This window comes from Malus sylvestris, chromosome 17, assembly GCF_916048215.2.
Source record: "Malus sylvestris chromosome 17, drMalSylv7.2, whole genome shotgun sequence".
NCBI lineage: Eukaryota > Viridiplantae > Streptophyta > Magnoliopsida > Rosales > Rosaceae > Malus > Malus sylvestris.
In genome coordinates this window covers 29,541,285-29,555,797 of record NC_062276.1, presented here as the reverse complement: position 1 = coordinate 29,555,797, position 14,513 = coordinate 29,541,285, and positions in this window count along the sequence as shown.

Genomic DNA, 14,513 nt, shown 5'->3' with positions numbered 1-14,513 from the left:
GATCATTTGAGCAAAAGAGATCATGACTGGGCCAAGGAGACTTTGGAGATAAGCAAAAAGTGAGAGTCTGATTCCTTCTTGGAGCTGCATGTTCCGACGGTTTTCATCACCAGTAAGTTGGCTGCTTTGTACTTTCGCTGAGCTGTTTTCTGATTTATTGATTGTGCTCATCTACTCTTATAGATTAGGAATTCGGCTCGACTCCTATGACTTCTCTAGATATGCAGAAGGTTCATATTGTCCTAGGTATCCCTTTCTAGTACCGCGAGTGGCGTTGGCTACTTAGTCTTCTTCGTCAGGAAAAAGATGAGTTGCCCCCGAGAGAGGAAATAAAACGAATCAAGGCTGATACGTTGGCTCATCCGATCATTATAGTGGAGCCTGTTGTGCATAAAGGTGGAAAGAAAAGATCTTCCCCACTTGCTCAAGAGATGTAGGCTGAGAAAAAACCAAAGACTTCTTCCGCTACTCGTGAAGGTTCGTTGGCTGCCCCTAGGCTCATGATTGACCTAACTTCCTCCATGGGCGAGAAAGATGAAGTTGTTAGATCTACGCCAATGATGTCTGCCATTCCAAATGTGGCTAGTTCGATTGCTGATAAGATTACTTTGCATAGAATTCTGACATGTCTCCAGTGCCAAAATTTATGCCAAAACATTTATTGGGGGCTAAATCTGGTTCACCTTTCGAGAGACTTGCTACCATGAAAAGTGATAAGGTAGACTCTACTACTAAAGTGGCGCCACAACCTACTCCTCTCACTACTGAAACTGATTCGCCTGTTGAGAAGAATGAGATTGCTCATGTGGATAGTTGTGAGAAATTTGCCAAGTCTGTTTTCGGGGAAGTTGTTAAGATTTGGGCGTTCTTGAAACTAAATATGCTTGAAGACATGGATGCGTGTGCCAAGTTTGTTGATGGGGTTAGATGGGTTGTTTTCCCAAGTTCTTTTGCGAAGCATACGGTGATCCTGGCAACCGAGTCTATGCTCCTTGACCAAGAAGATACCAAGGCTGCCAATGGGGTGGCAAAGACTATGGTAGCCGAAGCCTATTCCTCGACCGAGAAGATCAAGAGGTTGGAATCTGAGCTTACCGCTTTAAAGAAGTCTAATATCTCTACCCTCACTTCTCTGCGGCTTAAGACCGTTTGCCAAAAGATCATGGATTTAAATATTAGGCTTTACGCAATCCAAATTAAGTATGAAAATGCAAAGAAAGAGATCAGATGTTACATACCTCATATTCAAGACCTTGAGCATGCTGCCTCTGAGCTTCGCTCTACTGCTTACGCAAAAGATAAACAGTTAATTGCTGCTTAAAATCAAGTGATCCATTTCAAGAAGGTCGTTGATAGGTTTGAACCCTAAATGTTGGAACTCCAAAGTGCTTTGAAGATCAACGAAAGTCTGAAGAAGGAAATGGAAGAGCTGCAGCGTGTCCGCGTTGGTCTGCTCGAAAAGAACGAGTAGTTGAAGAGTAAGAAGGCTGGGCTCAAGGCTTTGTTTGCTCAAAGTCAAGCCGATTTCTATAAATTGGGTTATGTAGATTATCTTTTTGGTAGGCCGTCTGATTTTGAGTTTGTTGGGAAAGACTTCGAGACCTTATTTATTTTTCCGGATGACTTGCTTGCTTTTACTTTTGAGGCTTCCATTAGTGAAGTAGTCGAAAAAGTTGGTGCCCAGGCTGGGGCAGCCGGGGGTAAAGCACCAGATGGTGCCGTTGCTAAGAGCGTCGCGGCTACTGAAGGTGTGGCGACCGAGTAGCCGTGAGATGTCCAAGCTACTGAAGAGTAGTCTTCTAGGTAGTCTTTACGATTTTCTTAGTTTTCCTTATTGTTTTCTGCTTTGCTTGAACTTCTTCGGTCTTGCTAGTCGTTTATCAATTTTGCTAGAAAAACTTGTTTCCTTCACTTTTCTTCATCTTCACTTCTTTCATTCTTGCCCAACCTTAGACTTTTTAGATCAATGACAAGTATGCTACTTTTCTATAAGCAGACAGGCTCGCGTAGCCTATGCAGCCGTATGCGTTGGTGTAGAAATTTTGTAAAGTTGTCAGCCATAGGGTCGGCAGCCGAACGTCTTACTTACTGAAGCAAACGAGTCTGCGTGACCACTTGGCTGTTAACCTTGGCTTTCTTCAATCTTTTAAGTTGTGTAGCCTGTATAACAACATATTTTTTTGTAACCAATTTCGTGGGTTGCGTAGCAAGTATCACAACACTTTAGGAATTAGTAGTAGCCTGAGCCTTCTGTGCTAAGGGTCGACCTCTTGAGTGATTTTCACAAACACCTTCATGGATTAAACTTAGAACCTTTAGGTCGTCGGAATATACTAGGCAGTGAAGATGTGGTCCAGTGTAGGATCTTCTTATGAGAATATCGTTCCACATGTAGTAACGTGCCACCTTAATTTGGAGCTTTCTAGACTCCAATCTTTCCATGGAGAGTGTGCCATTAACCAGGTAATCTATAATGGAATCTTACCAGTTCAGAGTTGTACTAACCTATGACACCTTGGTTGCTGGCTCCGCCTCTATGTTTGGTTTGTCTAGATATTCCACCGGTATAGAGCGTTTGAGTTAGTGGTTGAGGGCTGAGAAACTTAAGTTGGGGTGTAAGTTTGAAATGCCTTAAGTTGTTTATGTACCTTCTCTAGGTATTGGGTCATCATTGGGTGTTTTGCCATGTACTCCTTAGTAGTCTGGCTGATGATTAGCTGGGAATCAGAATGAATTACAAGCTTTTTTACCACCAAGTCTTTTGCCATTCGGAGGCTTGCTAGTGAGGCATTGTACTTCACTTCATTGTTGGATGCTTTGAAGCCTAAAGTGATTGCTTGCTCGAGCATCGAACCGTCTAGGGTGACAAGGACCACACTTGTTCCCGAGCCTTTGTAGTTGAATGCACCGTCGATATGCAAATGCTAGAAGTCACCATCAGGTGGAACATGCGCTGTTAAGGTTACCTCGACTACCTCAGGGGCACCATTGGGTTGCTATGTTGTGTCACTTAAGCTAGATGTGAATTCTGCTATGAAGTTCACCAAGGCTTGGGCCTTTATCGTCGTACTGGGTCGAAAAACTAAACCATATTGGCCAAGTTCCAACGCCCATTTCATCATTCGTTGAGAATCGTCTGGACCATGTAAGATTGATCATAAAGGATATTGAGTCATAATGATGATTGTATGAGCTTGAAAGTATGGTTTGAGTTTCTGAGCCGTAACAACTAGCACCAAAATTAATTTCTCGATCTTTGGATATCTAGTTTTCGGATCAAGAATAGCTTTATAAGTGTAGAATATCGGCAGTTGGGCCTCAAACTATTCTCGTATGAGGGCAGAACTCATTGCTACCTTCGAGACTGCCAAGTAAATGTATAAATCCTCTGCTACTTCCAGCTTGGATAGTAAGGGATGTAATGTAAGATACTTTTTCGGGTCTTGGAAAGTTCTTTCACACTCATCATCCCATTTGTCTCGTTGTGCTCTTTTAATGGCATTGAAAAAAATGCTTGCATTGATCGATGGACCATGAGAAAAAGCGATTAAGGACGGCTGCTCGTTCGATCAAGCTTTGGATCTCCTTCAAGGTAGTTGGAGATTTCATCTCTAGGATCGCTCAGATTTATTTAAGGTGCACTTCGATTCCTTATTGGGTTACTAGGTACTATAAGAATCTGCCTAAAGATACTCCAAATGTGCATTTAGCGGGATTAAGTTTCATCTTGTACTTTCTAAGGATGTTGAAAGTTTCTGCCAAGTTACCGATGTGGTCAGACCACTGCTTGCCTCTTACCATGATGTCATTGATGTAGACCTCCATAGTTACTCCAATTTGCTTCTTGAACATCATGTTTACCAATCTTTGGTAAGTTGCTCCCGCGTTCTTAAGGCCAAACCTTGTAGTAGTAGGTGCCTCGCTCGATCACGAACGCGATTTTCTCCTTGTTGGGCTCAGACATGGCTATTTGATTGTAGTTGGAGTATGCGTCTAAGAAACTGAGCAGCTAATTCCCAAAAGTCGAATCTATTAATATATCGATTCGGGGAAATAGATAAGGATCCTTTAGGCAAGCTTTATTGACATCAGTGTAGTCTACATATACCCTCTATTTACCTTTCTCTTTCTTCTTTACTAGCACAATGTTGGAAAGCCATGCTGAGTATGCTACTTCTTTTATGAATCCGACCTCCAATAGTTGTCAATTTCCACTTCGATGATCGCTACTCTCTCGAACTGTTATCTTTTTTGGATCACCAGTTTGGTAGCAGGTTCGACGTGCAGGTTATGGCAAGTTATCTTGGGGTTAATGCCAAACATGTAGGATGGTGACCAAGCGAAGACGTCACGATTTTCCCTAAAGAAAATCGTAAGTTCTTTCTTTTCCTTCGGGCTCAGACGTGAGTCGACTCTAATTATTATCTCCGGTTGCTGGGGATCAAGAATGATGTGCTCGGCGTCCCTTTCAGGTTTCCAGCCTGTCTTGTTTGCTGGTGTGTTGGTTTGGACACCATCTTCTTGATCCGCTTGCTATAATTGTTATTTGGTAGCTTCGTCGTCCCATTGGACCTCGGTAGCCTCTATGGGGATAAAAGTCTTCTTTTTATATTCCTTCAGTACTTACACAGTGCATCGTTGAGATGCGGCCTAGTTAGACTTAATTTCTCTGACTCCTCTTCTTGGGATAAGGAATCAAATTTTTAATACTTGACGGAAGTGATGGCGTCCAGCTTTATCAACCAAGGTTACCCTAAAATCCAATTATAGGGAGACAGGTCCCTTACTATCGTGAACATCTGCTTTGAGACAACTAGCAATGTTTTCACGTCAAGTGTGATGTGGTCGATGACAGTCGAAGTGTGTCCATTGAATTCGGTGAGTACCTTTGCTCAGCGCATGATTATGCTTTCCAGGCCCGTCTTCTGAATTGCTGAGAGCTGAAGTAGGTTGACTGAACTTCCATTATCAACCATTATTATGTCGACTATAGCATGGGCTAGTTAGACAAATACCACCAGTACGTCGTCATACGGGAAGTCGACGCCCTCGGCATCCTGCTTGGTGAAGCCAACGATGGGTCCAGGTTAGGTGTTAACTGCCTGGACCTGCGAAACTAATAGAGCCTGCTGGCTCTTCCTCTTCTTAGAATTGTTGGTGCCCCCAAGTGCTCAGATTCGGCAAAGATGCCATTAATCTGAATCGTCTTATTGGGCGGCTCTTCGTCGGAATCTGTATTTCTTTTCGACTGAGCAACTGGCTTGTCTAAGTATTTGTTGAACTTGTCTTCCTTCACAAGCTTTTCTAGGTAATTCTTCTAAGTGTATCAGTCATCAGTTATGTGACTGGGACTTTGATGGAATGCGCAGTACTTGGTGTGGTCCAACTTGGAAGTATCTCATTTTGATCGCTTTGGCAGCTTGAACCATGGTTCGTTCTTGATGTCGTGAAGGATTTGGTGGATCAAGATAAAAAACTTAAAGTATTTCTTGTTCGTCAGGCCTCTTTTAGTAGGGGATCGGTCTCTACGATTGGCCCCCTACCTGCTTTTATTGTTGTACTACTTCTCGTCCTCATTCTTCTGAGTCGTTGCCTATTCTTTTCAAGGCTGCTCGAGTGCCTTGTCTGCTAGCCTAGCCTCGTTTTAAAGTGCATGCTTCTCTGCCAGAGTGAAAAAGTCTACTAGAGTTAGATCTTCTTTCATGATCAATTCCCCAAACAATGGATGGTTTGTGGAAAGTCCTTTTTGGAAGGCTGCATTTGCTATGGAGTCGTTGCATCTGACAATTTTCGCCTTCTCTGCTTTAAACCTCTTCACGTAGTCGCGGAGCGACTCCTTAAGATTATTCTTCACATTGAACAAATGAGCCGACTTCTTCTTGATCGAGCAGTAGAATGAGTATTCTTTAGTGAAAACTAAGAAAATATCATCAAAACTCTAGATGGATCGTGGCGATAGGGTGTGAAACCAATCTTGCGCCTCACTTTGTAAAGTGGTGGCGAATATCTTGCACATAAGAGCATCGTTGTTCCAGTAAAGGACCATGGTGCTTCGGTAGTGCTTCAAATGTCTCTCCGAGTCTCTATCTTATTTGAAATATGTGAAATATAGCATGCTAAACTTGCGTAGAGGCTTTGCCTGCTTGATCTCGTCCGTGAAGGGTGATCTACCATGTTGGTCATGTCTAGTCGTAACGCCTCATCAGTGATCTTATTGCTTTGGAAATCACACAACCGCTCGGTTAAAAGTCTATCTACTTCTTCCTAAATTTACCTTTGTTAGGGTAGCAAATCTCTCAACTGCCCCCGGTCTTGGCCTACTGGTCTAGGCTGCTCTTCTATATATACAGCTTGTTTATGCGGCAACTACAGTGCATGTGGTACATCTTTGGCAAGCGAGTGAATTCCTTGCAGGCTGTCTGTTGAACTTGAGCCGAACTTAGTTACTACTTCTTTTCGTCTATCGTGCTGTTTACTCCGATGTAAGGTGGATGATGCTCCTTGCAGGCTTAGCTGCGAATGAACACTTTGCCTGAAAGGTTGCTTATGTTGATCATCGGAGTGTGGTCCTAACTGTGAGTGTATGCTTACCCGTGAGCCTAACCGAGATTGCATGCTCATCCGCGCACTAAAACGAGAGTATACATTATCTAGGGGGCCCAGTCGAGAGTGTACACTGCTGGAACGCTCGGTTTGTGGCTGGTATAGTGGCTGCTTGCCAAGACGTTGCTGGAGAGGTTCTTCATCTACCCTTATCCTACTTTGGGACTCATCGTTAGGGGCACGTTACATCTCGGTGAGCTGCAAGAACAGATTCATCAGGTCGTTTGCTATGCGATAACGCTCGTCAACTCTATAACTTGTCGAGACAAGTGTTGGTCACCATTTGGGTTGGAAGAGCTTGGACGGAATACGTATCCTTAAGTAGTGGAAGTGTGGTAGACTCCGAGCGAGAGATTTGAGTTGGGAAATGTCAAATCCACGAAGAAATATGGTGAAAATGACTTCAGTTCAATTGTCGACCTAGAAATTTGGAGCTTAGACAGTTGAACCGGTCTTGGATCGGTTTGGGCTAATTGGGACACCACGGGAGTGGGCGAGATTTCATGCGATGCACGTGGGTGCGAGGCTTGGACTCAGCTTGGGTGCGCGCTAGGCCAGCATCGGGTCGTGGCTTGGGCCGACTTTCCTTAGGCCTGGGCCCGTGTGGTTTGAAGTTGCATGGGGTGCTGAGCTACCTTCAGCGCGACTTAAGCCTGCATGTCCTAAGTCATGCGCTAAGCTTGGGCTGCTCTCGATGCCTGGGCTTGCTGCTCACCATGGGCTATGGGCTTGCCAAAGGTTGCCACGATGGTGGCTACCGTGGTGGTTGTCGTGGTGGCTGCCACGATGGTGCCCCGTGGGGGTGGCGCCGCTCCACTTGCCGTCGCGTTGAGCCTTGTGGATAGCCATGGTCATAATTCTTAAACGTTGGAATTTTTGTTCATTGTGGTTTTCGAATCTTTTGCCATCGTACTTTTCTTTTACGTTTATTCAAAGAAGTTTTGTATAAAACAATTCTAAAAATAAGAATGTATGAAAAATCTACGAATGAACAAAAAATTAGAAACCTTGAATGCGAGAGTCTTCTACAAGCGTGTAAATCAAGGCTCTCAATAAAAACACCAATTTGTGGATGCAAATATCCGCATTCTCCTTCTTGGACGAAAATGTACCTACAAAACAATTAACACCTATCAAGGCCAAGAGCCTCACTCGCCCACGATAAATGGGTAGGGCTTTGGCCGAAGAATATCCGATGCCGAAGTTAGAATTTGAGAGATAAAGTATTTAGAGAATTTTAGAAGAGAATTAGACTTAGGTTTTTGGAGAAATGAGGGGTTATATATAGGGGTGTGGCCAGCCATATTTGGAGAAATGGTGATCGGCCACTTGTTGTGGTAATTTGGCTCTAATATCTTGCAATCAATTAGATAATTAATCAATTGATTTTGGCAATTAATCCCAATTTAAAAAGAATAATTGGGAGTTATTTTGTGTGTGAAGATTTGATGAGGAATGATGACAGGGTTTTAAAAGAATACCATTTTAATCACCTTTGACTTCGATTGAGTTGTTATCGTCCGTTGCATGCACGTGGGAATCCCGGTGTGCTTTAAGGGTAATTTTATTTTTTTAACCCAAAAGTCCACGTGTCGCCTCCATATTTTTCTTGATTTTTTTTTGCTCCACAAGAGAGATTGGAGTGGCATCAGCAAGTGGATGAGACTTGAGTTTGGAAGAGAGGGTTAGAGTGAGGGTCGTGAGGTTTGAGGTGAGGTGAGGTGAGGGAGTCTGAGAGTGAGAGGGAAAGAGAGATCGAGTGGCTATTGGAGGGGGAATTCGAAGCCAAGTGGGCAAGCCTATGTGAGCTCGGAGAAGCCCCAAAGAAAACCCACCATGTGGCAAATTATTTATATATAAAAAAGCAACGATTCGATTCGATACCAAACTTGGAACCGATAACGATCCTGTTATTAAAAAAATTGTTCAATTTATTTTTCCTGTACCAAAATGAGCAAAAACAAAACCAAACCAGCCGAGTTTTTTCCGGTTTGGTCCGGGTTCGGTTTTGGTCCCCGGGAATTTATGCCCACCCTTTTGAACAATGACAAGTTGTCATTGACTCATAGTTCAATTGCTCTCTCTCTCTCTCTCTCTCTCTGTTATCTAAGTCGCGTGCAATACGCCCATGGGCTGTACGAAGAGGCCCAATATCTAACGACTGTCTGTTTTATATGTCTTATCTTTTTGAAATAGTTGGGCTTTTTTATTGTTTCAATTGTCCAAGCATGAATGCATGATAACTTGAAGATGCTATGTTGCCATTCTTATCACCATGTTTTTATTTATTTGTTCTGTAAATAAGGGATGATAGTTTGTGGATGCGTTAGTGGAGTTTAAATTTTTATGTCAAACGAGATATTTTTTTAGATTAGATGTTAAATTATTCACCGATAGAGTTTGAACCTACGTTGTCATGCAAAAGCTAAAGCAAATGGGTGGGGGAGATTAGCTTGTGGTTGTATTGGCGACAATGAGAAGAGGAGAAAAAATTGGAAGAGGAAGACGACAAGGAGAAGATGATGAAAAGGGTTTTTTTGTGCTTTTATTTATTTGAATGATTTTTATATTTTAAGTAATTAAATACAAGTGTAAATTCTTTTTTTTTAAGGCATGATGTGAAAGTGAAATAAAATTTCAGAGAATGTTAGTGTCTTTTCTCAAATGTGAAAAAGTATTGTAAAAATACGATAAATCCAGTGTTTGTGACGTTAACCCCGCACTTTTCTCGCGTATTAACTCATAGGCCTTGCGGGGGCGTTCTAATTTTGTTCTTCTAAAATTTAGGACCTGTCTAGAATTTTCTTTTTTCTATTTTATTAAATTTCCTAACTTTAAGGGGAACGTGGAAATTTTGCTAGAAAATAACTTAAATGGGTGGCTACTTGATATGCAAATAGTTTTTATTTATGGTTGTTTTATTAGCACACCACGTATTATTGGAAACACTCCACACCAAAACTTCTTATTAAATAACTTATATATTCTAATATGAAATGACTATTAGGCCCCGTTAGGCTTTTAAGAAAACAAATAAAAATTGTAAATACACTCCCAAACCACTTTCAATGTGCATTCTAAGAATTATTTTTCTTCAAGCTCTCAGAGCCACTCACCTTTCATTGTAGAGCAAAATCATAACCAATAAAAGTACAAATACGTTGATAAAAAAAATGTTATTTTTATTAAATAAAACATGAAATCAAGAAGTTATAGAGGCTTAAGACTTGAATGTTTTTCATTTTTTCTATTACCTATGGTTCATCTTGCCTACACCATTTAAGTTGGTTATGCATTATCCAGATTTTTCTATTAGGATAATTTTAATTGAAAAAGTAACGTGGGGTGTGTTAAAAAATATGTAGGGTGAATAAAGAAACCCTTTATTTGTCTATATGTATTATAGTTTAATGATATTTTTCTTCAGTTGTAAGTAAGAGGTTTTAGAATTTTCTTCCCCTTTCATCTCTCTCCTTACCCTTCCCAACGATTAAGTCACGTCAACATTTTGTGTTGACTTCTATATAGAGAGACAAGAAAAAGTTTGTAAGAGGAGGAGAGAGGAGGATGAGATTAGGACGAAAGAGAATCTTACTTCAGTAGGGAAAGCAATAGCATTACAAGGAAAGTCTGAAACCACAAACTCGTAACACATATACTTTTTAATGTACTGGGAATAAAACTCAGTATACCAAGTGTAACAATACAAATAATTGAATATATATATATATATATATATATTTTTTTTTTTTAAATATCCACCAATTATATTATTATACTTAATGTACTGAATCGTATTTTTGACACACTAAAAATCTCTCTCACATCGTCCTTTTTTTCCGGTCTCAGAGACCAGAGACCAAAAACTCATTGAAGTTGCATGTCCAAGTGTTTCACGTTTTTATTAATAAAAAACAAGTTTCCCACGTTGTTTTTTTTTTTTTTTTTGAGAAACTGGATAAATTCAAAACCAGGGCCGGAGCCAAAATACAAGGAAGCCTACCAGGAGGCAACAACCAGAAGAGAACAACAGAAAGCAGTGAAGGGGGGAGAATAGTCTAAAGACACAGCACCGAGTGCCAAGCGTCACCCCCTACACTACCAAAAAACAATTAAGGAGGACAAGGGAGGCCATTCTTGTTCAAAATATGAACCAACGACGATGGGGGACGGCTAATCCAAGTAGACCCGCACATCTCCGTGTTACTTCTCGACGCCAAACGGTCCACCGCCAGATTGGCCGATCTCGGAACCCAAGACCAGCGGCACGACTGAAAGATATCCTTAATCCTTAAAAATTTTTATAACGTCGGATAAGCCTCCCAGCGGCCAGAGGACATATCCTGAGCCAAAGCAGAAATGTTCTCTTTAGAATCAGATTCAACAATAATTCTATTCAAGCCCAAAGACTTAGCAAACTCACAACCAAACCAAATGGCAAGAGCCTCAGCCACGGAAGTCCACGACTTTTCTACCCAAATGTATGTGGTTCGCATCGCATAGTTGTTGTAGAAAGCAATAAAGACGTTTGACGTATCCCACCAAATTAAAGCCTAAGTTTTATTCAGACATTAGCATCCTCGAATCGATGGCTACTTTTCAGAACTCTTATACCACCACGGATGTCTTCAACTTAATTCCTCAAAACTCATTTCGTCTTCATCCTCTACTTAGGGTATCTACCCTCTCAACCAAAAACACTTAAAAGCAACTCATCCCAATCGACATGGACTTATAACGCCATTTTCAACCGATGACTTTAGCCTTCTGGCTCTCCAAGATATTAATATTTTAATGAACAGTACATGGTCATATTTGCCTCCGTCTCCAACCGAGGGCCAAAGGGACAAACATAATTTATTATTTAAATTTAAAAACTTCAACAACTTAAATTCAAATCCAGCAACAACTTAAATTTAAAAACTACAACTTATATTTAAAAATGATGAATTAAATTTAAAAACTACAAATTAAATTTAAAGGAAGGGTGAATGAATGGTTCAGGTATTTATAGGAAAAAAAATTAGAATTTTTCATAATTAAAAAAAAAAGGCCCAAAAAACCTATAAAAAAAAACAAATTTTGAATCCAACGGTAACTGGCGCCAGCTAGCCGTTGGATTCAAATTTTAGTTTAACTGACAGGATTGATGTTTTTTCTGGCCAGCCCTTTGACCCTTTCATATTCCGTGGGGCCCTCTCAGATTCCACAAGCCCTCTGACCTTGCCTTCGGTTGGAGACGGTTTTTAGGCTATTTTCGACCCTTTGGCCCTCTGGATCTTTCGGTTGGAGATGGTCTAAGCAACTCCACCCGTTCTACCATGTCGAGTAGCACGGGAAGTGGAGGTTAGTTACCATTCGCTCTCAATAGTAATTTTTATGACTATTACTATCCATAATAATTTTTTAATGCATTGAAATTATAAAAATTTCATTTGTTAGTAAGAGATCTTAAGTTTAAATCTTAAAAATTACAAAGTTTATAACTATTTTATTCTCCACCCCTTAATGTAAATATATCATATATAAAAAAAAAAACTATAATTTTGATTTAATAAAATAAAAGAGCCTTCAAAATCAATGGACAGACCGTCGACTCCAAAATCAATGGACAGAACCAGGACCATGGTGGCTTTAGAGCCTTCAAAGGGACAGACCCTGGCTGGAGCATGGTCGGCTTTAGAGGACTGAGGTGTCAGTATTTGAATTGTCTAGACATCCCTTAAAAGCTGGAAAGCAGTGAAAGCAATGGCATTAGGAGAAATACTGAAACCACAAACTCGTATCCCTTTTCTTCTCACGCGGTGTGAGTCGTCTCAGAACGCTCATGTCCTTCCATGTTCAACTGTTTCACGTTTTATTAAGAAAAAAGAAGAGTTCCATGTTTAGTCACCAATTTTTGTACGCAACTTCTGATTTACATATGTATCATGTCCTTCCATATCTAACTGTTTCACGTTTTATTAAGAAAAAAAAAGAGTTCCATGTTTAGTCACCGACTTTTGTACCCAACTTCTGATTCACATATGTATGCGGCTCACATCGCAATACAGATGTCTAACGCATCCCACCTAATTAAAGCCCAAGTCTTCATCATACATTAATATACTAGAACCGATGGATATGTTTCAGAAATCTTATACCACAACTGTTGTTTTCAACTTAATCCTCAAAACTCATTTCGTCTTCGTCCTCTATCTCAGATACCTACCCTCTCAACCAAAAAAACTTCAAGCAACTCCACCCGTTCTGTCATGGCAAACAGCATGGGAGGGGGGGAGAGGGGAGAGGGGGGAGGGGGGTTTGGTACTATTCACTCTCAATGGTAATTTCCACGACCACGACAGTTACTATTCATAATTTTTTTAAATGCATAATTAAATGAATACAACCCTAAAGGTTGTTTAAATAATCTTCGTAAACACTATACATGCCAAAGGCAAATAAAACGTGCGACTACAAAAATTCCAAAAGTACCCTTAAACGTCAATAAAATGGGAAAAATAATCTTCAATCGTGGCAATGACTTGGAATCTTCTCGTCGTTTCCTATACAAAAAGGTATTTCTGGCCCAATTCTGACCCCGAAAACTCAAAATATATTATTCATGCGAAAATATTATTCAATCAACCTATATATATGCTTTGTTAATCTAATCCTCCACACTTCATTATTGACTTAGCTTTCCAATAAGATTTCAACCACTTTCGTGGCACCGCGTGTCATATCTAAATTAAAAAAAAAAAAATCATTGCTCATACTTTCGATAAGACTTTCAACCATTTACGCCCCACCACATGTCCTTGTTTGATCATTTAATTTCCTTCAAATTGTCTATAGAAAACCTTCAAACTACATCATCTCCTCATACCAATCATCTATATCCTCTTTACTCATCAATTATCATATTATTATTATTATTATTATTATTTTTAAAAGGTCATTCAATATCTACATGTTTGGAGGTTGGATATAAGAAGCACGATTAACGAGGGTTGTTGGATATAAGTGTTCGCGTGAGGAATTTCCGTCGGGGATGTTTCCTGGCCGACGAGCACACAGCTCCCCTGGAGGTTGGCGTCGGTTGAGGGCTGTTGTCGGGCTTCTGCTTCACTGTCGGGCGTTGTCGGGCAAGTCTCGTCAGGCAAGTCTTGTCGGGCAAGACTCTTCGGGCAAGGCTCGTCGGGCAAGGCTGAAAGAGAAGGACAACGTTAACTTTGAGAGGTGCCTTTGTGGGGCCTTAGGTGTAGGCCTTGAGGCTCACAATCAAGGTTAACTTTTAGGTGCTCAGGCGTGCCACTGCCATCTTTAGCATGGCAGATGTAAAATGGATGTCGTGTTTTAGTTGTATATATGTATGTATCCAAGAAACTGTGTTAGTTATAACAGGTGCCTTTGTGGGGCCTTAGGTGTAGGCCTTGAGGCTTCCCATCAATAACTAAACCAGTGCTTGAACACATCACATTTGTTCTCGTGATTGCCGAAGTTTTCTAACTATTATACTTCTGATTACTCGAGTCCAAGAAGTAGAATGAACCCAAATAAGTGCCTTTGTGGGGCCTTAGGTGTAAGCCTTGAGGCTTCCTATCAGAGTTCGTTCTTATACTCAAACTCTCTAGATCGCAGAACGGAATGAATCCAAATGGATGCCTTTGTGGGGCTTTAGGTGTAGGCCTTGAGGCTTTCCATCAGAATCCATTCCATGCTCAAGCATTCTATGGTAATCATAATATAATAGAAATAAAACTAGAGAGTAGGTCGATTACTTGCGCCCCAAGTAACTTCGGACTTCTCGTTTATCAAGGACTGTTGTGGATGGGTTAAGTCCACATAAGGTTCTTTTTTATGCCTTGAGGCCAAGGACTTTTAACTGATCAGATTTACATGCCCGAGGGCTTAGGACTTGGATC